The 20,124-nt window shown below is 39.0% G+C and overlaps 1 protein-coding gene and 1 non-coding gene across 8 annotated transcripts in view; one reads left to right on the forward strand and one right to left on the reverse strand.

Moving 5' to 3' along the window:
- The window catches only part of FRYL (FRY like transcription coactivator), a 234,853-nt gene that overhangs the window by 36,124 nt on the left and 178,605 nt on the right, over nucleotides 1–20,124 (forward strand). For all 7 annotated transcript variants that reach the window (XR_012915093.1, XM_075997948.1, XM_075997951.1 and 4 more), the window contains exons 2-3: nucleotides 366–540; nucleotides 19,731–19,863. The gene's annotated coding sequence lies outside the window, so the exon portion shown is untranslated. The remainder of the gene's footprint in view (nucleotides 1–365; nucleotides 541–19,730; nucleotides 19,864–20,124) is intronic.
- On the reverse strand, nucleotides 14,944–15,047 carry LOC142864774 (small nucleolar RNA U13). Its single transcript, XR_012915115.1, has one exon. It is a non-coding gene; the product is annotated as a small nucleolar RNA U13 (small nucleolar RNA).

Raw genomic sequence — 20,124 nt, forward strand, 5'->3', positions numbered from 1 at the left:
TGTGTCAGTGCTTCCTTTTTCATGGCAGGATAATATTCCATAGGATGGATCTGGCATATTTTATTTGTTCACTCATCCGCTGATAACATTTGAGTTGTTTTTTCTGTTTTACTGTTACAAATAATGCTACTGTGATCATTTGCGTACCTATTTTTGTGTCATGTGTGTTTTCATTTCTCTCTGGTATGTGTATATATATATATACCTGGCAGTGGAATCTCGGGGTCATGTTTAACCTTTCCGGAACTGCCAGACTTTCCATTAGGGGTATGGTATATGGAAGCTGCTAGAAGGTTAACAACTTTTATTTTAAACATGGCTGTTACTCAATACCCAACCCTGTTTCCTTATTTTATGTCTTGCAGCCTATAACATTCCACATTCTGCTTCACACCGGTGACTCACGCCTGCTCTGCGCCTGGCTGCCCACCCGAGTGCCCGCGAAGTGCAAGCTCCAGGTCGAAGAAGCTTCTAGATGGATCCTTTCCAAATTTGGTGTCTTTTCTACAAACTCTGTGCCTCAACAACCATTTCTAAGTGGTAAGGGCATGTACATTTTTTTTTTTTAAAGAATAACAGAATCATAGAAATTTGTCGAACAATTGTTATTTGGATGGCCTTTCTCCTTTTCTAGGCTGCCTTGTCTTTTTTTTTTTTTTGAGACAGAGTCACTCTGTCGCTGGGGCTAGAGTGCCATGGCGTCTGCCTACCTCACAGCAACCTCAAACTCCTGGGCTCAAGTGATCGATCCTCCTGCCTCAGCCTCCCTGAGTAGCTGGGACTACAGGCATGCACCACGCTGCCCGGCTGATTTTTCTATATATTTTTAGTTGGCCAATTAATTTCTTTCTATTTATAGTAGGGACAGGGTCTCGCTCTTGCTCAGGCTGGTTTCGAACTCCTGACCTTGAGCGATCCACCTGCCTCGGCCTCCCAAAGTGCTAGGATTACAGGTGTGAGCCACCGCGCCCAGCCTGCCTTGTTGTTTTGTATATGAGTTAATCCTGCACTTTTTTTTTGCATGTAAAAGTAGTAGTGACATCAGACTTTTGGAGACTTCAAAACATTCTTTATTTAAAAAAAGACATTCTTTATATATTACATTCTGGGTACATCGGAACATGCAATACTTATAAAGAATAACTATAAAAATATCTGAACAATTTGATGCGTGTGTACTTTATGTGCTTGTTAAGTACTCTGTAATCTCTTATTGTAAGGCTGGGGTAGTTTGTTACTGTCTTTCCCTATTTTTAGGGATATTGAGCTCATTAGATCAAGAACATCCTCTTCCTGGCAATTGTAAATTGCATGTATATACATATATACATATATATGTATATGTTTTTTGTAGAGACAGGGTCTTGCTCTGTTGTCCAGGCTGAGTACAGTGGTACAATCATTGCTCACTGCAGCCTCAAACTCCTGAGCCCAAGTGATCTTCTCATCTCAGCCTCCCGAGTAGCTGGGACTACAGGTGCATGCCACCACACCCAGCTAAGTTTTTAAATTTTTTGTAGACACAGGGTCTTGTTATATTGTCGAGGCCGGTCTCGAACTCCTGAACTCAAGCAGTCCTCCTGCCTCAGCCTCCCAAAGGGCTGGGATTATAGATGTGAGCCTGGCTCAACTTATGTATAAACTTATGGCAGTCAGTGATAAAGAGAGGTGTACAGTGTTAGCTCTTTTTATAGCTTGGTACTATGGGTGCATTTTCATATCCTAACATTTTTTCCCAAGCGTAGATACCAGTAAGCCAACAAGTTTTGTGACCATGTCTGGGATTTACTCAGAACACATTTCGGTGGGAGGTAGAACAGTAATATTGAGCAGGACAAGTTGTTGAAATGGGAGACATTTAAGACTGACGCAGGCTCATTTTGAGCCAGCCAGCAAATATTTACCCAAATGCTTACTATTTATGAATCAAATCATAGAATGACATTTAGTATAATAAAGAAGTACATCACCAAATGGAAAACCATGGTGACAGATGAGAGATGAAAGGCAGGGAGGTAAAGTGAAAAACAGGGCCCATTTTATGTCTAGTTCTAATTGCTTAGTATTTTTGATTGCCATTTAATTAGCCTTAATAGACCTTGGTTTTGTCACCTAGGAAATGAGGGAATCAAACTAAATGGTTTGTAAGCTTGTTTTTGGTGCTTTCGTACACCTAAAATGTTATGACTGTAACGAATAAGTTGTTTTTTATTTTTTATTTTTTATTTTTTGGAGTCTGTTTTCTTTCCTAACCTGACTGGTAGAGGCACTTTTGGTCTATTTTTGTTGAATTGTGGGGCATGGATAATTTTTTCACTGTCAGAACATTTTTAAGTCAATCCTCCTGTTTTGAAGTTGATGTCTTTTATTCCTTTTTTCCCTCACATTCTTCTCTTCCTCTCCTGACCTCCAGAACCTTCCTTCGTTTGACTCAGATGTTGTTCTTCTGTCCACTTCTGTCTTATGTTCTTGGCTTTCATTCTGCTTTCTTGACCTGTCTAGCATCTGTTACTTTCACCTTGGTAATTTTGCAAGATCATTACATCCTAGACCAGTGGTTCTAATTCTGGACTCTTTATGAAAAAGGCATGGGACTGCAAACTAGTTCAACCTCTGTGGAAAGCAATATGGAGATACCTTAAAGCAATACAAGTGGATCTACCATTTGATCCAGCAATCCCACTACTGGGCATCTACCCAAAAGAACAAAAGTCACTCTATAAAAAAGACACCTGAACTCGAATGTTTATAGCAGCACAATTCACAATTGCAAAGATGTGGAAACAATCTAAGTGCCCATCAATTCATGAGTGGATTAATAAAATGTGGTATGTGTATACCATGGAGTACTATTCAGCTATAAGAATCAATGGTGATCTAGCACCTCTTGTATTTTCCTGGCTAGAGCTGGAACCCATTCTACTAAGTGAAGTGTCCCAAGAATGGAAAAACAAGCACCACATGTGCTCACCAGCAAATTGGTATTAACTGATCAGCACCTAAGTGGACACATAGGAGTAACATTTATCGGGTGTCGGGCAGGTGGGGAGGAGGGGATGGGTATATACAAACACAATGAGTGAGATGTGCACCAACTGGGGGATGGACACGCTTGAAGCTCTGACTCCCAAGGGGGAGAGGGGGCAAGGGCAATATATGTAACCTTAACATTTGTACCCCCACAATATGCTTTAAAAAAAATAAAAATAGATGCTTCTGAAACACGTTTGGGAGACGGGTGTGATTCTTTGGCCGGCAGCTGAAACCAGTTAATAAATCAGCATTAGTTCCCTAGGAAGTCTGCCAATGCAAAAGGAAAAGTGGCCACAGACACACTTAAATGAACTGGCATGTTCAGAAAAACTTTGTATAAATGAGTGGTGGACCCCCTGCTGGGGGTCATTAGGAGTTGCAAAGTTGTGATATTTTTTATTTCTTTTTATTAGCTGGCCATTGTATAAAGAGAAACTGCCCATGTATTTATTTATTGCCTAGTAGAACAGCTTGTTTGATAACTTCTTGGTAACCTGGTAGGAGGAGGAGTTCCAGGCTTGTTCTGTCCATTTCCTCCCTACACCCCGTATCAGCAGTTTCTCCAAGGAGGCTTGATTCCTTTTCTGGGGAATGGAATTTCAAGACCACATACAGTCTGGGCTCCAGGGGTTCTTGTTGCCAATGGATCTGTCATTGTTTCTAGGTCTTTTTCAGTAGTCAGGCCTAGAGAAAAATTCTTGTTGAAACATGGAGTACCTCCTGAGTTCATGCTGATACTTACAATTCAGTTTCAGCACTATGGGACTTTTACTTAATCTTTTGTGACACCCATATCTTTCTCTCAGCTAAGAATCCTGGTTCTTTTTTTTTTTTTTTTTTTTTTTTGAGGCAGAGTCTCACTCTGTTGCCCGGGCTAGAGTGCCGTGGCGTCAGCCTAGCTCACAGCAACCTCAAGCTCCTGGGCTCAAGCGATCCTCCTGCCTCAGCCTCCCGAGTAGCTGGGACTACAGGCATACGTCACCATGCCCGGCTAATTTTTTCTAGATATTTTTAGTTGGCCAATTAATTTATTTCTGTTTTTAGTAGAGATGGGGTCTTTCTCTTGCTCAGGCTGGTCTCAAACTCCTGACCTTGAGCGATCCTCCTGCCTCGGCCTCCCAGAGTGCTAGGGTTACAGCCATGAGCCAACATGCCTGGCCAGAATCCTGGTTCTTAACGACACCAGGAATAGTATAATTAGAACATTAAATAAGTTTTTGTTTATAGTATCCCTATTGTACACATGACAACGACAATCTTGGAATAGCAGCACCACCAAACAAAAGTTTTGTGTCTGCCTTTCTTTTTGTTGTTTTTGCTTAATATTATGTCTGTTAGATTTACCCATGTTCTATGAAACAGTAGGTTTCTTTTTCATTGTTGTGTAGTATTCCATTGTGTATACCACACAATGGAACACTGTATTGGTATTTATCCATTTTCCAGTTGATGAATATTGGAGTTGCCTCTAGTTTGTGGGCTATTGTGTGCTCTTGTACTTGTCTTTTGGTAGATCTATGCACCTTTTTCTGTTGGATATATACTCAGGAATAGGATTTGCTATTCTTTTTTGGATTTAGCGCATATTCCCCTAACAATGTTTTGTCAAAAGCACTGTGTGTATGGGTAACCGATAGCCATAATCCCATAATGGGGGAGTGGATATTAAACACACACACACACACACACACACACACACACACACACACACACACACACGTGTAAATGTCTGCTTAGGTTTTCCAAGAGAGCATTTAAGGATTGCGACATGTTATTAGATTGGAGAGGTTATGAGTCACCTCTCTGAGAAGACGGTGCTTATTAAACTAAGATCTGAAGGATGGTTAGGATTAGCCTGGTGACAAAATCAGGGTGCCAGTTTCCACACATGGAAAACAGTCTGTGGACCGATCCCAAGGCAGGAAAGAAGCTGACCTTCTAGGAAATGGAAAGAGCAGGTTGGCGCTGCCCGGCGGCTGGTTAGCAGACCGCTGGCCCTTGTGGAAGGCGGTGGTGGCTTTGTTCAGTGGCAGATGCTTTTGGGTCTACTTCAAAGCTTTGTTCCTTTGCTCCATATTCTCCTACCCCCTGCCGGCCTTACTTCAGAAGGGTGTCTCTTGACTGCTGGCATAGATTTTTAAAAATTGGTCCCACTCTATTTTTAGTTCTTGTTCCCGGTCCGTTCTGCTTCAGAAGGTAACTTTGGGAAACCAACAGTTTGTTTGTGTCACCTCCTTTCTCAGAATTCACAGCGGCTCCCTCTCTGTGGAAGAGTGAGATCCCACCTGGATCTGAAGTCCTTCTTTAAAAAAATTTATTTATTTATTTATTTTTGAGACAGAGTCTCACTCTGCTGCCCGGGCTAAAGTGCTGTGGCATCAGTCTAGCTCACAGCAACCTCAGACTCCTGGGCTAGAGCGATCCTCCTGCCTCAGCCTCCCAAGTAGCCGGGACTGCAGGCATGCGCCACCGTGCCCGGCTAATTTTTTCTATATATTTTTAGTTGGCCAATTAATTTCTGTCTATTTTTAGTTGAGACAGGGTCTCGCTCTTGCTCAGGCTGGTCTCAAACTCCTGACCTTGGGCGATCCACCGGCCTCGGCCTCCCAGAGTGCTAGTATTACAGGCATGAGCCACCGCGCCCTGCTGACCGTTTTTGTCTTGTAATACATATTTTTGTTTTTGAGACACAGAGTCTTGCTCTATTGCCCCAGCTAGAGTGCAGTGGTATCATCATAGCTCACAGCAACCTCAAACTCCTGAGATCAAGTGATTCTCCTGCTTCAGCCTCCTGAGTAGCTGGGAATACAGGCATGTGCCACCATGCCCGGCTAATTTTTCTATTTTTTGTAGAGATGGGGGTCTCACTGTAGCTAAGGCTGGTCTTGAACTCCTGACGTCAGGCAATCCTCCTGCCTTGGCCTCCCAGAGTGCTAGGATTACAGGTGTGAGCTACCGTGCAGAAAATAAAAGGGTTGGGTGATTATAATAATTTTGGTTCCATACTGAATGGAATTTATTTTTGTCATCTGAAATATAGTAGAGACTAAACCTTTTAAACCTATTTCAAAAGTAAATTTCTTTTTTTTTTTTTTTTTTTTTTTTTTTTTTGAGACAGAGTCTCACTTTGTTGTCCAGGCTAGAGTGAGTGCCGTGGCATCAGCCTAGCTCACAGCAACCTCAAACTCCTGGGCTTGAGTGATCCTTCTGCCTCAGCCTCCCGAGTAGCTGGGACTACAGGCATGCGCCACCATGCCCGGCTAATTTTTATATATATATATATATATCAGTTGGCCAATTAATTTCTTTCTATTTATAGTAGAGACGGGGTCTCGCTCTTGCTCAGGCTGGTTTTGAACTCCTGACCTTGAGCAATCCGCCCGCCTCGGCCTCCCAAGAGCTAGGATTACAGGCGTGAGCCACAGCACCCGGCCCAAAAGTAAATTTCTTAAAGTATATTGTGTATTTTTGGTGTTTCAATAATATTAACTAATGAAACATGTTTTGGTTGTATTATTTTAAGATAAAAATGTCTTAATGGAAATTTTAATTGAGTTTGCTTAAGATTAAATTAGGACATTGAGTCTTAGTTTCTGGAATATGATTTTAAGTTTAAAAAAATTACTTTGAAGCATTAACTAAGGCAGGTGCTTATAGTAAGAATCACATGAATTATCTTGGTCTGGTGATCTTCAATCATAATGTATTTAGTTTGGAGTGCTGAAAGTTTTTATTTTTAAAACTGAGAATCTTATAAAAGCCAGGTAGCTCCTGGCTTGACAGGTTTATGAAAGGCTTAACAGATACAATTGTCATAAGTGAGATATTACATTTCACATAGGATTTATGTAACTATTCATGATGGTGAAAAAAACCTGATGAGATAGGAGAAATGACTCAGTTTCTCACTTTGCCCTCTCCACGTCTCATTTTGCCCCTCATTTTTTTTTTTTTTGAGACAGAGTCTCGCTTTGTTGCCCAGGCTAGAGTGAGTGCTGTGGCATCAGCCTAGCTCACAGCAACCTCAATCTCCTGGGCTCAAGCGATCCTCCTGCCTCAGCCTCCCGAGTAGCTGGGACTACAGGCATGCGCCACCATGCCCGGCTAATTTTTTCTATATATATTATTTGGCCAATTTCTTTCTATTTCATAGTAGAGACGGGGTCTTGCTGTTGCTCAGGCTGGTTTCGAACTCCTGACCTTGAGCAATCCGCCCGCCTCGGCCTCCCAGAGTGCTAGGATTACAGGCGTGAGCCACTGTGCCCGGCCTCATTTTGCCCCTCATTTTAAGTCCTACCATGAGTATTGCAGCTCCAAATATAGTCATGGCATTGATTCAGAAGCCTGATATATTAAAATAAATTTTTTTTTTTGTAATGACTGCATTGGTACCACGCCGGAACTTTCTGCACACTCTCCCAGGACAGTGTAGGAGGGACGGTCCTGTAGCCGAATGAGTCACAGCACACTACAAATTCCTCCGGGTCGCAGACTGTATTTTATCAATCATTTGTGTGCGTCCCCGCCCAGTGTGGTGTTTGATATGTAGCTGGGCTCTGTTCATTTATCTTACTGCACCTAGTGTTAGGTTTCTAGAAGCAAAAAAATATTTTTTTTTTTTTTGCCTTTTGTTCTACTCTCATGAATCTTCCAGTTAAGGTTTACATCTAGCCTTCATGATTGAAACCAGGGGTCCTCAAACTTTTTAAACAAGGGGGGCCAGGTCACCGTCCCTCAGACCATTGGAGAGCGCGCACTGTGGGCCCGGGACGAGTCGGCTGCTAAGCAGGACAGGCAGCGGTGGCAAAAACACCCGGATAAACGTGCTAGGTGGCCCACGGGCCGTAATTTGAGGACGTGTAATTTAAACATATAAAAATTCTTAACCAGAGGAGTGGCGTGGCCTAGATTTGGAAGTAGATCCAGAGACAACATTGAAAAGATAACTATTCAGATGAACTTTAACTTCACTCAGCTGAGCCAGGGGCCAAATCTTCTCTCAAAATAGAGCAGGAAAAAGAAAAGAGGCATGTAAAGACCCAGGAGAAGAAAAAAGATGACTTAAGGGGGGAGTGGAGGGAATTTTCATTTTGAACCACAGATATGACAGTTGATCCCTTGTGCACTCTGTCGGGTTTTTCCCTGTAATGTAGAAATTGTTGACCCAGAATTTTGCAGCTGATCGAGTGATCACTGACTTTAAACTTGTTGGCATGTATCTTCCGGAAGCATATATTTTAGGTTAGAGATTATTTTAAGAATATTTTTGGCCAAACTAGGAGACTGTCACTTTTCCTTTCTGAAGTTGTTCGTTCATTGGACTTTAGCAGTAAGAAACTAACAAAAGAGGATGGAATTCAGTCTTCGAAGAAGCATCTCTGATTTGTTAGTCCTACTGTGATGTCTCAAAAACTAGTTGCGTCATATTCCACATTTGTAAAAAGTTGAACGCTTCTAGAAATTATGGGTGCGTTTGGGTTAAAATGGAATGATGCATGTATAACACCTAACCTAGCTAGTCACCCATAGTAGGCCCTCAGTGCTTAGTGGTGGTTATCGCTGTTATTGGGTACTTAATTGATTTGGATTTCTAGGGTGCCATTTCTTAGGGTGCAGTGAACCAATTCCGAATGCCACCCCCCCATATTTGTTATTTGTTTAGACTGACTTCACCATGTTGAAGAATAAAGCCTATTTGTGGGGTGGTGTGGGGGGTGGGGCTTGTCGACTTTGTATGGGAGTGTTTTCTGAGTTACTGGATACCCGCTGGAATGTGGGGGGTTATGCGTTCTGGCATGTTCTATATGGTCATCCATAGTGACCAAACTGATCTGGAATGTTGTTTTGCTACTAACTTTGCAGTGTGTTGTTTTCTATGCAGAGGAGGTTGATCTGAATAAATTGCTTATCATCCTTCAGAGATTTCTAGAGAGGGACTTCTCAGTCAACACGAATCTTATCCAACACAGCATTGTGCTTCATAAACGTGGGGAAGAGGCAACACCTCTGGGACTTAGCCCAGCTTTGCGAGTTGTGGCGTGGAGGCTGACGGCCAAGTCGTCTTGTTTAGTAAGCCTGAATGTGTTACTTAAGTGGCTTTTAAAAAAATACCTGCTACCAGCCGGCTCCTCAAAGAGAGGCGAGAAGCCATTTGTGCAGTTACAGATTGTCGCTCCCGTCGGTAGATGGTATCCGGGCTGTCACACCTCTCCCTGGTCCCTCTGCCACTCACATTGACCACTGTCTCCTTCGTACCTAACTGAGGCTTGAGCATGTTTAGATGTCTTCTCTCAGAGCCCCTGAAACACACTGTCGCACGCCTCACCCCCAGCTTGTCTGCGAATTCCTGGATGGTGGCAGTTGTGTCTGTGTGTGGGTGCCACTTAGCACGGGTCCCAGCAGCTCAGGGTGACCTCAGCGAATGCTAAACGCAGGTCTCTGCGTGTCTTGTGGAAACTCCTCAGCACCAGCTGGTTTGATGATGTCTTTCAACTTTATTTCTAACAGTTCTAACAGTTTAGTTCCATCAGTTCTAACTTTATTTCTAACAGTTGTATTTAATGAAAAGTCTCTAGAGACGCTCTTTCCATTCTGTACCATCCTCATCATTCCCGTTCTTATTTTTTTCTCTGCCAATGCACATTCTCTATTTCATTTATTTCTTTGTGTCATTAGTGAAGCTTGAAAAAGCATGCTTCATTTTCACTCGCTATTTTTCTTATCGCTAAATTTTTCTAATCACTCAATTATTGTCCTGTGAGTATGCAATTAACATTTAGAAATCCAAGGAAAGGTGAGAAATGCAAAGGAGAGCTGGACATTTAAAATTGGCCCCTGTTAAAATACATCATATTATTTTATTTTATTGTAGAGATAGGAGGAGTCTTGCTATTATTGCCCAGGCTGGCCTTGAACTCTTGGCCTCAAGTGATCCTCCTGCCTTGGCCTCCCAAAGTGCTGGGATTACGGGCATGAGTTACTGCACCTGGCCTGAAATACATTATATTTTGAAGTTGCAAACATGTTAGTAAACATTTTCCTTGTTTACAAATCAGAAGTTATATTAGTTTTGGTAAAATTCTAGATTTTTCCAAATAATTTAATGCAAAACCTCAAAATAATAGGAATTTTAGGTAGAGCTTATGAAAAGAGAGAGTTATAATTTTCAAGTTGTGAGAAATGTCTTTTGTATCATGGCATTTTATAGTACATAAAAAAATGCAGGGATTGACCTTATTGTATTTATTATAGAAGGATTATTGTGATTTAAAATTGGAAGTCTTTTATGTAGACTCCTTTTTACTCCTTCAATTAGATCATAATAATTTTTTTTTTTTTGAGACAGAGTCTTGCTCTGTTGCCCAGGCTAGAGTGAGTGTCATGACATCAGCCTAGCTCACAGTAACCTCAGACTCCTGGGCTCAAGCGATCCTCTTGCCTCAGCCTCCCAAGTAGCTGGGACTACAGGCATGCACCACCATGCCTGGCTAATTTTTTCTATATATTTTTAGTTGGCCAATTAATTTCTTTCTATTTTTGGTAGAGACGGGGGAGGGGGGTCTCGCTCTTGCTCAGGCTGGTTTTGAACTCCTGACCTTGAGCAATCCTCCCGCCTCGGCCTCCCAGAGTGCTAGGATCACAGGCGTGAGCCACCGCGCCCGGCCATAAATTTTTTTAAATGTAGTTTTATTAGAGTGGTGAAAAGATTCTGGAAAACATATCTCTAATCTGTCCACTCCCCCCCCTTGCCTTAAACCCGGGGAGCAGCCTTTGATCCCTTCGTCCCCAGATATGCTACTTGCTCTTTTTGCTGTGCATCTTTGCGATCACAACCTGACTCCAAGGTAATGTGTTTTCTGCACAGAAATCAGGTGATATTTGCCCACAATACATCTTAATAAAAACATGTGTGGTGAGGTCGTTTTTTTCATTATGCTGGCTTTGCTCGATGTCTCTGGGTACAAATAAAACACATTGGTGGCCCTAACTGTTAATCTGTAAGTATTGTTTACGATGTGCCTAACTTGGTACCAAGATGTGATTTAGGCACCAAGAGAATTTGAATTATTTAATACTAGTGCATAATAAAACCACTTATCAAATATTCATGTGGGCACAGACAGAGGAATAATTGTGTTCTTGTAACGCACAATATAAATACTAATATTGTTTTGGAGAATCAGCATGGTATGCTGAAGTCATGGTTTGGAAAAATGCATTCTAGCATGTTTTCATCTGTGGGAATTATTGGCAAGCGTAACTGAGGGATTCTAAATACTGCAGTTGTTTACTTCACTTTTGAATTGGGCTTAAATGTTTTTGATCTCGCTATTTTTCTTATCGCTAAATTTTTCTAATCACTCAATTATTGTCCTGTGGGATCTATGGTAGAAACTAAACCATAATTGTTTTATGCCATTTTCATAATTATAATTGCCTTTAAAGATACATCTTGAAGATAACTTCCTCCCACCAAAATCGCTTAAAAAATACTTAAACAGGGAGAACACTAGAATAAATGTTCACGTGCCCATTCCTCAGCTGAAACCTTTATCAAGTCGTCGTTACTCCCATACCCACTCCCCTTGTGCAGGCCCTGATTATTCTGGTGCATTTTCTGTGTCACAGCATTTCATCTGTAAATATTTCAGTGTGTATTTCTAAAACTCAAGGACTCCCAGTTTCAGACAGGTAAAGTAGAGCCTTAACCTTTTTCAAGAATGTACTGAATTATGAACCCTAAAACTGCGTATGAGATACTAGAGTGATATAAAACAAAAGCAAGATCCTTTAAGTGAAATAAATGGGGCAAAAAAAAAAAAATAGCTGACAAGCAGTTGTACCAAAAAGCAATAGAAAAAAGAAAAGGCCAATTAAGAGCTTTTAAAGTACCTACAGAGAAAAGGGAAAAATTGGCACTTTTGTGTCTCTGTTTTTTGTTTTTTTTTTTTGAGACAGAGTCTCACTCTGTTGTCCAGGCTAGAGTGAGTGCCGTGGCGTCAGCCTAGCTCACAGCAACCTCCAACTCCTGGGCTCAAGCGATCCTCCTGCCTCAGCCTCCCGAGTAGCTGGGACTACAGGCATGCGCCACCATGCCCGGCTAATTTTTTATATATATATCAGTTGGCCAATTAATTTCTTTCTATTTATAGTAGAGACGGGGTCTCGCTCTTGCTCAGGCTGGTTTTGAACTCCTGACCTTGAGCAATCCGCCCGCCTCGGCCTCCCAAGAGCTAGGATTACAGGCGTGAGCCACAGCACCCGGCCTTGTGTCTCTGTTTTATACAGGTCAGTAGGAGAGTAAAGCCAAGTGTATTTCATGCCTTTTGAGAAAGCAGTTCTGTTTCAAGATTCTTTCTTAAGAGAAAAAAGTCAGAACTGTGTTTTAAGACTGCCAATCAAGATAGTCTTAGTGGAATGATTAAATGAAGATACTATATTTATGAAATAATGTTTCACAACCACTAGATATTATGTAATATGCTTTCAGTTATATAAAATGTTTAATATGCATTAAGAGACTTGAAAGAAATTAACTTTGATACTAATTTCTAAACTTGATATTAATGACTGTTAATCATGACTAATAGTGGCTATCCGTAGGTGTTAGAATTATGAGTAATTTTTATCACTTCATTACTTTTTGGGGAAATTGTTGCAAATTTTGTTGGCTGTTAGCATGTGATATAAGTTAATAAATAATAACACTTACTTAGTACTTACTATGTGTCAAGCAGTATCTTTTTATCTTTCACACTTAATTCTCAAAATAGTCCTAAAAGATTTTATTATCCTTATTGGATAGATGAGGAAACAAAGGCATAGAGAGATTGAATACTTGGACAATTCAAATGTTTCCTTTGAGGTTTAATCTTTGCTTCTAAATGTAATTTTATCTCCAGTATTTGGGAAAATACTATAAATATTGTTTTTCCACTTTTTTTTGTGGGGGGGACAGAGTCTCACTCTGTTGCCTGGGCTAGAGTGCCGTGGCATCAGCCTAGCTCACAGCAACCTCAAACTCCTGGGCTCAAGCAATCCTCCTGCCTCAGCCTCCCGAGTAGCTGACACTACATGCATGTGCCATCATGCCCAGCTAATTTTTTCTATATATTTTTAGGTGGCCAATTAATTTCTTTCTATTTTTAGTAGAGACATGGGGTCTTACTCTTGCTCAGGCTGGTTTTGAACTCCTGACCTTGAGCAATCTGCCTGCCTGGGCCTCCCAGAATGCTAGAATTACAGGCGTGGAGCCACTGTGCCTGGCCTGTTTTTCCACTTCTTACTTAAAATGATATGGTGAATATTATGGCATAATAGTCAATATCTTGTTTTAAAATTGGTAACATTTCGTCTTATGAATTTACCATGATTTTTTTTTCAATTGTTCTTTTTCTTTGCTCCTATTGTAATATTCTGCTCAGAGGAATAATAGTACAGTGAACATCTTTGCAAATAAATCTATATGTGCATTTCTGATTATTTTTCTAGAATAAGCTCTTTGAAGTAGAGTTATCGGGTCAAAGATCATAAATATTTTAAAGGCTTTTGTGATACAAGTTATGAGATTGCAGGTGACAAATGATCCTCCTTAAATTTAGAAAAGTGTTTTGGGGCTATAAATTTGGGAGAAATAGGTCATCTAAATTGTCCGTGGGAATTTGTGCTTTCATAGTGTCTCTTATAGAAGTCAGGCCTCTCTAAGCTTGCTGGAGACTGTCAATGCAGGGAAAAATAGAAAAACAAACTCTGGAGATTAAATTGTGGCCATTTACTTGCTTTGTGATCTTGGGCAGCTACTTACTCATTTTTCTCTCTAACTTAAAATTTGGATTAGCTTGGAAACTTTTTTATTGCAGATTGTTTTATAAAAACATATAAACTATATCTATCAAATTTACATGAATTTTGTTTGATTTTAATAGGACCTTAGGATTGTAATTAGAACAATTCCCATTGCATAATTTCTAGAACTATACATTTAAAAGGTATAACACATTAGAGACTGCCATAACCCTAAAAAGTGTTTTAGATGTTGCATGTTTAAATAAAAAGACAATTAAAATTTTAAAAAATTTAATTATTATGGGTATATAATAGTTGTATAAAAAGATAGTTTTTTCTAAGGATTGACATGTTCCCTTTCTATGACAAGGAAGAAAATTTTGGCTAATTGACAATTTCTGTTAAATGGTTAAGGTTTTATTATATGTTTCTCTTGAACATACCTTCTTTAGAGTCTCTGTAGGAGACTTTTGCAAGGACTTTACCTACAGGTTTGAGTAAAGGGAAGGACATTTTAATGTAAGGCCATCCTGAGAATAATTAATCAAATCAGAAAGAGAAAGTCTTCATATGAAGCTACTGAAAACTTTAGGATCAGTTATTCTGGAAAGACCAAGATTGGTAAAGGTCATCGGACAGTCTAGGAATTCATGAACAGTACAAATGGAATCAATAGAAAATGTTCTATTGAAATTTGAAGGATGTAAGTACTTTAATGGAAAAAAAGAAGTACTACTTTTTACTATGAATAGTAAAATTGTGAAACTACTATGAATGGTAGAAATGGAAAATAAGTATGAGGAAGATTTTTATCAGAGGCTCTTACTCCATAATCAGTGGTTGGACCGGGAAGGCTCGTAACTCTGCAAAATTAGGTAAGTGTGCATTTTGGAAGGAGAGGTCTCTACTTTTTTTCAGATTTGCAAAGGAATGCCTCCAAAAAGCTTAAGACTGTTAGTAAGTCCCAAGAGGCAAGGGACTTACGTATTATTCACTCAGTTGTCCTCAGTTCTTGGCAGATAGTTCTGCTTAATAAATACTTGTGGAATGTATGATTTCTGTAAACCTAGGTGCGGTATAGTTGCAGTAATGGATTCCTTAAATTAAATTTTTTTGCTACGTTCATATTACATGGCTGATGTTCCTAGCCCATAACAAGGTTTGAGGGAGGCTCATCTTATATGTAAGCATAAAAACACAGTCATCACACCTGTCAACTACAAAAGGATCTGGTAGAGGGTCTTAGAAGTTAGAGGTAAAAGTCCATTCCAGATTTATGGGCTAGAAGTACATTCCAGACGACTACTACATTTGTCCAAAAATTTTCTTTTGCGTTAAAGTATAGATGAGTAGGTAGAATGGAAGGTATTTGTAAGATAAATTTGTGGTTGAATATCATTTTCCCTCTGCCAACATGAAAATATAATAGGAAATGTATTCTAAAAATACATATTTATTCACCAGTATGTAAGAAAATGTTGTTTCATTGTGATGCTGTTTTCATTTGATTCAATGAATGAAACCTTTATAGAAAACTTCCCTTTAAAATTGTGAATGGAAAATTTGCTGATTTTTTTTTCATTAGATCAAGTAGTATGACAATAACAGCGATTCTGGCTAAAAATGTAAAATCAACAAAATTTGTTGACAAATTTACCTGCAGAGAACATTGCTTCATCAACAAGAGATTTAGATTTTTGCAGTGAAGCCCAATTATTCTACCTCTGTATCATTACACAGCATTTTCAGCACGCTGTGTAATGTGATCTGTGATTCCACTAGTCAGCATGATATGTTTTCGTTCTCTTTAAAATTGAAATTTGGGAAAATGTTAAAAAAAATGAGAGAAGGTTCAAATGCAAGGCCATTTTGAAAAACTGTAAAAATTATAGTATTTCTAGAGTAAGGGAAAAAACAGATTACTTAAAAATTGAAATGTGGCAGAACCACTGTTAATTTTATGAATCATGAATTTTCTTTGGTAATTAAAGGGATGACCAGAAATTTTTTATGCTTTTTACCACACGTAAGAGATATTGGAATAATTGCTTGCTGTCTGCATTTGATTATTTGAGTGTAGACTTTTCAGGTTTTACACAGTCTTTAGCAGATTAAAATTTTTTCTGCATGTTTATGTTTTCTGTATCTATATTGTGATATTTATGGCGTCAGAGATAGGAGCTATAATCATTTTAGATTTATTTGAAAACTCTTGCATCCTCACTCTAAAAGGCTATCAGACAAACATTCACATCATTCTGGGTTTTGCATTGTTTTAAGAGGCCTTGTAAGATTCCCAGAATAATTTTAATAGAAGGGCAGGAGTTGGTTCTCATAGATCTCATGTTTTTTGCAGTACAGTTTCTTTCTTTAGTTGAAATGTGAATTCCAGGTCACCACACTCTAGTGTTCAAGTATAATATAAAATACATTTTGAAGTCAGATGTACAGGTTTGAGTTGGGATCTTTGAAATAATTTACCCTAATCTTTTTACCCAGTGGGATAACCCTTTCTATAACACTCCAGAGAAATGCTAGCATTCCTAAACACCTTTGCCTGAAAACTCAGTGAGCAAGCAGGGACTCCAATCCTTTATGAAGCAGATTTTGTTTTGTTACTTCATAATTAAGTTGTTCTTTATGTTGTACTTTGTACCAGACCATAACTTCGCTGTTCTCTTCTTCAAATGATTGAGTATTCAAAGCATACAGACAAGTATCAAATACTATAATGAACATCACCGAGATTCATTTACTCTTAATTTTTGCTTTATTTGCTTGAGGTTATTATTTGCTGTATTACTGTATATCAGAGACACGCACATCAAATGTCTTCCTAAAAATAAGATAATTAAATTTATGGCATTTCTGCTCCTGATTCTAGAAGTTTTATTCAAAAAGGAAAGGAGGTTAATGTATTATCTGAACACCCATTCAGCTTTCTCTTTTACTTTCTAAACTGCAGTGAGACAAGACTCTCCTTGCAAGACCTCATTTGCCCTGCGGTCCTTCCAAACATCAGAGCTGGGCCACTGTTCTCTTTATTTATTACACACGGAAACTTCTAGATTATTATTCCTGCTGTAGGTGAAAAGTCTTGCCCTTCAAAGCTCCCGCTATTTGGCTGTTTCCAGTTTTCAGTGTTGTCAAATACCAACTGATGTCCTTGTTTATTTGACCTTTTTCTTCTTAAATAAGAAAAAACCAGCAATAATCAGGTGTATGGCATGACCATGTATAGTCAACCAATCTCCATAACCTTCACTGTTTCAAAAGTAGCATTATAAAAGTAGTAGGAAAAATTAGTTTTTCTAAAACATAAAATGCTGCAAATCACTCAAATGAAATGAAAATAAAAATAAATCCCATGTTAAGTCTTATGTATGGAGACAAGAAGAAAAAGTGCTTGGCATGTAAGAAAACAGATAACACCCACCCCCAAATAAAACCCTCTCAGCCCTACTAAAAGGAATTATAACCTATAAAGAAAGGAAAGCCAGAGAAGTATAAACCAACTATTTTCCAGGATAACCAAAAGACCATGTTTATTTTATCAAAAGTGAAAAGTTGGCCGGGCAGGCCTGTAATCCTAGCACTCTGGGAGGCCGAGGCGGGCGGATTGCTCGAGGTCAGGAGTTCGAAACTAGCCTGAGCAAGAGTGAAACCCCATCTCTACTATAAATAGAAAGAAATTAATTTGGCCAACTAACATATAGAAAAAATTAGCCAGGCATGCTGGCCACGCATGCCTGTAGTCCCAGCTACTTGGGAGGCTGAGGCAGGAGGATGGCTTGAGCCCAGGAGTTTGAGGTTGCTGTGAGCTAGGCTGACGCCACGGCACTCACTCTAGCCTGGGCAACAAAGCAAGACTCTGTCTCAAAAAAAAAAAAAAAAAGTGAAAAGTTGAAAACAGCAAAGTTGTGTGTCTACTAAAGAGGTATTAAAAAATTCTGAACAAATAGGAGGAAGTCTTAAAATGTCATAAATCAATGACACCGTGCTTACAAGAAGAGTAAACACATAAAAAGTGTGGCATTAGCAGCTTGCTGTGTTTGAACAGAAGATTATTCAGAGCAAAGCAAAATGTAATACCTAGATGTGAGGGCACAGGTCATTCCTGGATGGGATTGTTGCAGTTCTCCTAAAACTGCTTTGTGCTCCAGTAGTGATTGGCTTTGAGATTCTTCCCAGAAGTTAATGTGAAAAATAGCTTAAATCTCATTAAATACTATCCAGTGCTTTACTGTACCCATAAGACATGATATACTGTTGGTCACATAAGTTTGCTTTCAGGGAGAGATGATTCTAGAAGCCTACAATAAGTAAGATATCAAGAAATTATGGCAGAATTGCAAAAACCACATTGTTAATAGATTTAGAAATATTTAATTAGACAGTCAAAAATTCCAGTGAGTCTGAATTATATTATGAGCTAGTATAAATAGCTTAGTGCTTTATTCCGATTTACTATATTTTTTTACATTGAATATTTGGCTTTAGTCATGATTCAGTTGATTTTGCCTGTGAGTAAATGAAATATTGTATTTTTCTCTCCTGGCTAAAGGAATTTGAAATTAAGAGTTTTAAGTGCAAAATTAATATTTTTAGAAAGTTAGCCCTTTCTGTCGGGTTGGGGATTAAATTCATTGAACAGAAAAAACAGTAAGAAACTGGTTATGATAGAAAATAAGGTTAATTCGAGTTGCAACGCTAGATTGAAAATTTGGCTTTTTTAGCTATTGAAAAATGCCAAGACCTCTGATGGCAATACAACATGGAATGTGGATATTACATGTGAGTTCTTATACATGGTAAAAAGCCAGCTCCCTGTGGTCATTGGTTTTATTCTTAGGACCCATCAAACTATCACAGATATGGTACCATACTTCATGGTCCACGAACCCTCTCAGAGTTTTATTATAATTAGACTTTGAAAAATATGCATACCAAACATTACATATATATGGGATAAATTTTAGGCCTGGTAGATTTAGAAACTATTTTGTAAATCTAAATTTATTTTAGTAAATAAAATAATGTATTGTTAAATGTATTGAACAATTAAGGTGTTGGTATATTTAGTTATTGGCTAATAAAAGCATTACTTGTCACTACGTAGAGAAGAAAGGGAGAAGGAAAACTATAGATTAAAAGGGATTTATTTAAGAGGCCGGGCGTGGTGGCTCACGCCTGTAATCCTAGCACTCTGGGAGGCCGAGGCGGGTGGATTGCTCGAGGTTGGGAGTTTGAGACCAGCCTGAGCGAGACCCCATCTCTACTAAAAATAGAAAGAAATTAATTGACCAACTAAAAATATATATAGAAAAAATTAGCTGGGCATGGTGGCACATGCCTGTAGTCCCAGCTACTTGGGAGGCTAAGGCAGGAGGATCGCTTGAGAAAAAAAAAAAAAAAAAAAAAAGGGATTTAAGAGACACAGATACTATTGGCTGTATGGATTTTGTTTAGACTTGGATTAAAACAAACCCTTAAAAAGAGACTTATGAGGCAGTTGGGAAAATTTTAGAACTGATGGCTCGTTGATATTATAAAGAAATTAATAATATGTTAGTGGAATTATAATGGTTTTGGCTTATGTTTAACAAGTAAATCTTTGTCTTAGAGAATGCATACTGATTTATCTGCAGAAGAAATGCTCTGATGTCTGGAATTTGCTTCAGAATAATCGAGAGAGGTGGGGTAGAGGTTGAGGAGTGGATGAAGATATAAATGAAACATGATTTGCCATGAGTTACTTGCTGAAGCTGGGTGTAATGAATGAGGGGTTCATGATACTATTCTCAATAATTTGGCATCAGTTTGCAATTCAAGGCTGGGTATGAGAAACACACAAATGTGCTTATTATAAACATACGTGATGTGTAAATGTTGTATTTTGATTTTTTTTCCAGAGCTGAAGCCATTGATTGGAATTGTGGATGATCTAACAGCTAAATGCTTAATTCTCAGATCTACTCAAAAGCCACAAAGTCAGGATTAGATGATCCAAGTCGCCACTCAGAAATTACTGTCCCGAGTGATAAGGTAAGATTATAGTAAATATTCTAAAGGCTAAATAGTGACTGAGGTCTAAAAAGATTTTTAAATGCTGTGTTTTAGCTACTAGATTCTATTGTAATTTCTCGATCCTGTAACTATTATGCCAGTAGTTCAAGGTTGTGATAATCAACTAAAGCGCTTAGAAATATCAACATATAAACAAGGCTTTGAGGGCATTTCCTCCTCGTAGATTCTGCTAGTAATGGGTACGGTTTTGTCGCTGGAATGCCATGCTTTCCCTTCTGT

Source organism: Microcebus murinus, chromosome 26 (assembly GCF_040939455.1).
Source record: "Microcebus murinus isolate Inina chromosome 26, M.murinus_Inina_mat1.0, whole genome shotgun sequence".
NCBI lineage: Eukaryota > Metazoa > Chordata > Mammalia > Primates > Cheirogaleidae > Microcebus > Microcebus murinus.